Source organism: Musca domestica, unplaced genomic scaffold (genome assembly GCF_030504385.1).
Source record: "Musca domestica strain aabys unplaced genomic scaffold, Musca_domestica.polishedcontigs.V.1.1 1, whole genome shotgun sequence".
Taxonomy (NCBI): domain Eukaryota; kingdom Metazoa; phylum Arthropoda; class Insecta; order Diptera; family Muscidae; genus Musca; species Musca domestica.
The window spans coordinates 46921287-46927232 of record NW_026712114.1 but is presented as its reverse complement, the minus strand read 5'-3'; positions in this window follow the sequence as shown (position 1 = coordinate 46927232).

Below are 5946 nucleotides of genomic sequence, written 5' to 3'. Positions count from 1 at the left end.
GCTTTGGCACAGCGGCGGCCCGATGAATACGTCAGCGGCGAGTAGTAGTGGTGGCAGCTTGGCACAGCGGCGGCCCGATGAATACTCGCACGACGAATCGGGTGGCGGCAGCTTTGGCACAGCAGCAGCCCGATGAGTACGTCAGTCGCCGTCAACGCAGCCCGAAGAATAGGGAGTATTGCTACAACCCTCACTTGACCCTGCGTTCAGTCGCCGTCAACGCAGCCCGAAGAATAGGGAGTATTGCTACAACCCTCACTTGACCCTGCGTTCAGTCGCCGTCAACGCAGCCCGAAGAATAGGGAGTATTGCTACAACCCTCACTTGACCCTGCGTTCAGTCGCCGTCAACGCAGCCCGAAGAATAGGGAGTATTGCTACAGCCCTCACTTGACCCTGCGTTCAGTCGCCGTCAACGCAGCCCGAAGAATAGGGAGTATTGCTACAACCCTCACTTGACCCTGCGTTCAGTCGCCGTCAACGCAGCCCGAAGAATAGGGAGTATTGCTACAGCCCTCACTTGACCCTGCGTTCAGTCGCCGTCAACGCAGCCCGAAGAATAGGGAGTATTGCTACAGCCCTCACTTGACCCTGCGTTCAGTCGCCGTCAACGCAGCCCGAAGAATAGGGAGTATTGCTACAGCCCTCACTTGACCCTGCGTTCAGTCGCCGTCAACGCAGCCCGAAGAATAGGGAGTATTGCTACAACCCTCACTTGACCCTGCGTTCAGTCCAGTCCAGTCACCACAAATAGTCAAGGCTTATTGTTTGGCTTACTAAGACTCAATTCAACCGAGGTTGCGCGCCTTTTCTTCCTCCCAATCACACTTGACTTACCAGCCATCAACAGAAGACTGATCCCGATTGGGTGAAATGCGTCTCCTTTTATACCTTTTTGGCTGGACAACGATTGTTGTTTTCTCATGACAGCAGCTGATCCCAATCTGACAGTTTTGCGTAGTTCCGCCATTTGCCACCAGGGGTTCCAATGTTGTATTTTAAGTATACTTCTTTCTACTAGGGGACAATAATAATGTACCCCAAAAACGAAAGCATGACTTTTGGGCGTTACACAATATTTCCCAAAGACCTATAATCTCTCAGAAATGGCAAAAGATTAACATTTATTATTGGTTTTTGACTGAAACGCATCTATATGAGATACAGACATTTGACTATATTCTTCAACGAAATCAGCGTTAACGAAATAGTCAGAAGGGCGTCTTTCCTGTATTTGTGAATTCTCCAAAAAGTCACTGGAATGGACATTTCCCTATTTTGTCTACAAAAGTTGGCAAACTTCTTCACACATTGAATATTTTTGGATGGCCATCCAAAACTGCTTGGCTTTTGCAATGTCCGGTAACCCCCATTCAAATGTGCGTGAGGACCGGGCGATAATTACGACCTGCTGACAATTTTGCAGTTTCGGTCCATTTCAACCCCCAAATATATGGCGATCATCTCCAAAAAGAGTAGGCTTCTATTCTGACCCTCATTTTATCCCCATGCAAAATTTCGTAAGGATCGGGCCATAAATGCGATCTGTATATGATATCCTGATATCTCAACTACTTAGTTTTGTTAGCTGTAGAAATATTACCAAATGTTTAATTCAAAATGAAAATATGCCAAAAATATGACAAAATTGAAAAAATATGAGAAAATGTTACAAAATCGATATTTTCATCTTTAGAGAGATATTTTTATGCGATTTTTTTAGACGTTTTTTCTTTCCTGCCAAGAGGCCATTCTGAATTAATGAGAACTGTCGAAATCAGTTCAGCCGTTCTCGAAATATATGAGATCTTTAAAGCATATCTTCTTTGATAGACATATATATCGCACATATTTTGCTATATATCCGATTTGTTGGATCTTAACATCAATGTAAAGATCAGAAGTAACCTTGTCATGGCTTTGTGATTTCGCCGGGATTTAAAATATTCGCGGTTTAATGAAAAATGTTGAATTTTTTTCAACAAAAAAGATATGGTCTATTTTACCCGCTAAATATTATCCAATGACCACCCAAATTGGTAGGCTTCTTCCCCGCCCTAAACTCTAGCTACATGCGAAATTCCGCGTCGATTGGTCTATAATTGTGACCTGTAGAGCAACTGCAAAATCAGCAAATTTTTCAGTTTTTGGTCCATTTCAACCCCTAAATATTATACAATCCTCTCCAAAAGAAATAGGGTTCTATTCTGACCTTAACCCCACCTACATTTTAAGTTTCGTGAAGATCGGGCCATAATTGCGACCTGTAGAGTGATTACAAATTAACATGGACAGACGGACAGACAGACGGACGGACGGACATACATAGCTAGATCGACTCAGCTCGGCGAGATAGGAAGATCCATATATACTTTCCTATGTGGGAAATCAATATTTCGAGGTGTTACATAATTTTTGGCCCAATCAAACTTATAATACCCCCAACACATAGTGTTGTAGGGTATAAATATATATTTTTCATGGTTTCTATTGTAACTAGTCTCTTTGACTACTTTTCTCCAAATAACCAGTCGAAAAAATTATACTCGTGCTTTGAATATGAATTGTTGCTACTTCAATTACAAAATGTAGAAAAATAAAAAAACGGAAATCGTAACAGAAGCAGCATCAGAAAGTACTTCCACTTGCTGGAATCCCCAATTTCACATGATTTTCTGTTTTTCATTGCCATACTTTCCGTTGTTCACTTTGTTGTTAATTTTGTTGTTGCTGCTGCTATTTATTCGCATGTGTATTGGAAGAATAATGTTGCAACATTTTTAGTAAATGTGATTTATATTGATGGTAATCATGGGAAAATCACACCAGCAAAGGAAGCGTGAAACAATTGTGAAAGTATCATTAATGTCGGATGTGGAAATTTGGTTAATGCTGAAAAATTATTGTGCACCGGTGTCGATACATAATGGTATATATAAACAACTAACCAAGACTATAGTCGTACGGGCCGACCATGTGATACCCTACAATACTAAAATATTCCGGATAATATTCCTTAGGTCCAAATCCATTTTGGTAGATTTTCTTGTTGAAGTAATGCCATACAGCCCCGCACAAGTGCTACATATGGTTTTTGACCGGGGACACAAAATTCAAAATTGCTAGTCGATATATAAAAAAAAAAAAAAAATATATATATATATATATATATATATATATATATAAAATAATATATGAAAACAAGTAAGCAAATGCTATAGTCGTGCGGGGCCGACTATGTGATACCCTACAACACCACAATATCATAGAAGTCCCCTTATGTCCAAATCCATTTTGGGAGACTTCGTTTTTGAAATTATGCTGTTAATTGTTGTTGTCCATTTACAGCTGAATATAATCTAATGGTCTTTCAAAATGCTAGAATTTTTTCCTGTCCTTAACTCTCTTCTCAGGCGTGTCGATTTGCTTCAATTGTGTGATCAGAAACATTTTTCTTTTTTGGTTCATTTGAACCCCTAAATATTTTGCGATCATCTTCAATAGCAAGAGGCCTCTCTGTATCTCCAAATCTAGACTAATCTATATGATTTTCTTGTATACGATATTTGGCTATATTCGTCCACGAAATCAGCATAAAAAAGCCAGAAGTTCGCCTTTTGTGTCCATTCTACCCGATGTCCTAAACTCTGACTTCATGCGAGATATCATGTTCTTTGGTTTCTATTTGTTACCTTTATAGCGGCTGCAAAATGAGGAATATTTTTAATTGTTGTTCCATTTTAATCTCTAAATATATTGCGGACATCTTTGAAAACGATAGACCTAGCCCTTCTGAGCCTAATCCTACCCTTGTGAAATTTTTCCTGAGGATCGGACGATAATTGCAATCTGTATATAATAACCCCAACGTGTGTTGTAAAGTGCAAAAATATTACAAAATATACACTTCAATATTATAAGTCAAATTGAAAAAATCGCATGCGATAAACAATACAAAAAATTAAAAAATGTCACAAAATTTTACAAAATCTTTATTAACATCATTGTTGGCATATTTTTCTGCGATTTTTTTTTTTTGATTTTATACTTTTATGTCAAGAGGGCATTCTGAATTGACAAAAAAATCGGTGCAGCCATTCTTGAGATATAAACATTCTAACTAACATCCCTTTCCTTTGTATATACACATTGTATATACTTCGCTATATATAACCGATATATGTACTATCGGCATCTACGTATCGATCAGAATTGACCTGTTCGTCTATTTGTAATTTCGCCGGGATTAAAAATATTCGCGGTCTAATGGAAAATTTGAATTTTATTTAACACAAATGTTGTGGCCCATTTCACCCACTAAATATTACCCGAGGACCATCAAAATTGGAAGGCTTCTGCCCAGCCCCAAGCTCTAGCCCCATACTAACTTCCGCATTGATAATTGCGACCTGTAGAGCAACTGCAAAATCAGGAATTTTTTCAGTTTTTTTGGTCCATTTCGACCCCTAAATATTATGCAATCATCTCCAAAGAAATACGGTTCTATTCTGACTCTAGCCCGACCACCATTCTAAATTTCGTGAAGATCGGACCATAATTGCGACCTGTAGAGTGATTACAAATTAACATGGACAGACGGACAGACGGACGGACATACATAGCTAGATCGACTCAGCTCGGCGAGATAGGAAGATCCATATATACTTTTCTATGTGGGAAATCAATTTTTCGAGGTGTTACATAATTTTTGGCCTAATCAAACTTATAATACCCCCAACACATAGTGTTGTAGGGTATAAAAATATATGTGATAAAATATTCACTTTTTATTGGCATATACAGTCGCAGTGGCCGCGAGCTGAACATATCTCAATATACCATTCGGTAAATATTGAAAAATGAGCTCGGGGTAAAGCCATTGAAATTCCAAAAAAAAGCAAGAACTTACACCGCAACAGAAAGAAATTAGACTCAAAAGAGCTAAAGGCTTGCTCGGTGGGATTAAACATATTCGCGGTTTAGTGGAAATTTTCATATCTTTTTACATAAAAGTTATAGTCTATTCTATGCGCTAAAAATTGTACAATGACCATCCAAAATGGTATGCTTCTTCCCAGTCCTAAACTCATGCAAAATTTCGCGTCGATTGGTCTATAATTGTGGCCTGTGAAATCAGAATTATTTTTCTGTTTTAGGTTTATTTCAACGCTTAACAATATTGCGATCATTTTCAAGAACAATAGGCTTCTATTCTGATCTCAATTTTGTGAGGATCGGACCATAATTGTGACCTGTAGCGGGATTACCAATTAACATGGACAGAGGGACAGACGGGCCGACAAACATAGATTGACTCAGCTCGGCGAGATAGGAAGAAAGGAAAATAATTTTTGGCCCAATCAAACTTATATTACCCCCAACACAAAGTGTTGTAGGGTATGAATATAAAAATTATTGCGTTTGACTTTGTTTCAGTTTTTTTATCTCACCATGTATTGTACCTATTTTACTTTATATCCGATATCTTGGTTATCAGCATTATTGTGATGGCCAGAAGTGACCTTTTAATGTATTTTTGATGTCGGTGGGATTAAACATATTCGCGGTTTAGTGGAAATGTTCATATCTTTTAACATAAAAGTTATATTCTCTCCTACCGGCTAAAAATTGTAAAATGACCATCCAAAATGGCAAGCTTCTTCCCAGTCCTAAAATCATGCAAAATTTCGCGTCGATTGGTCTATAATTGTGGCCTGTGAAATCAGAATTATTTTTATACCCTACAACACTATGTGTTGGGGGTATTATAAGTTTGATTGGGCCAAAAATTATGTAACACCTCGAAATATTGGTTTCCCACATAGGAAAGTATATAGAGCTGAGTCGATCTAGCTATGTATGTCCGTCCGTCTGTCCATGTCAATTTGTAATCACTCTACAGGTCGCAATTATGGCCCGATCTTCACGAAATTAAGAATGGAGGTGG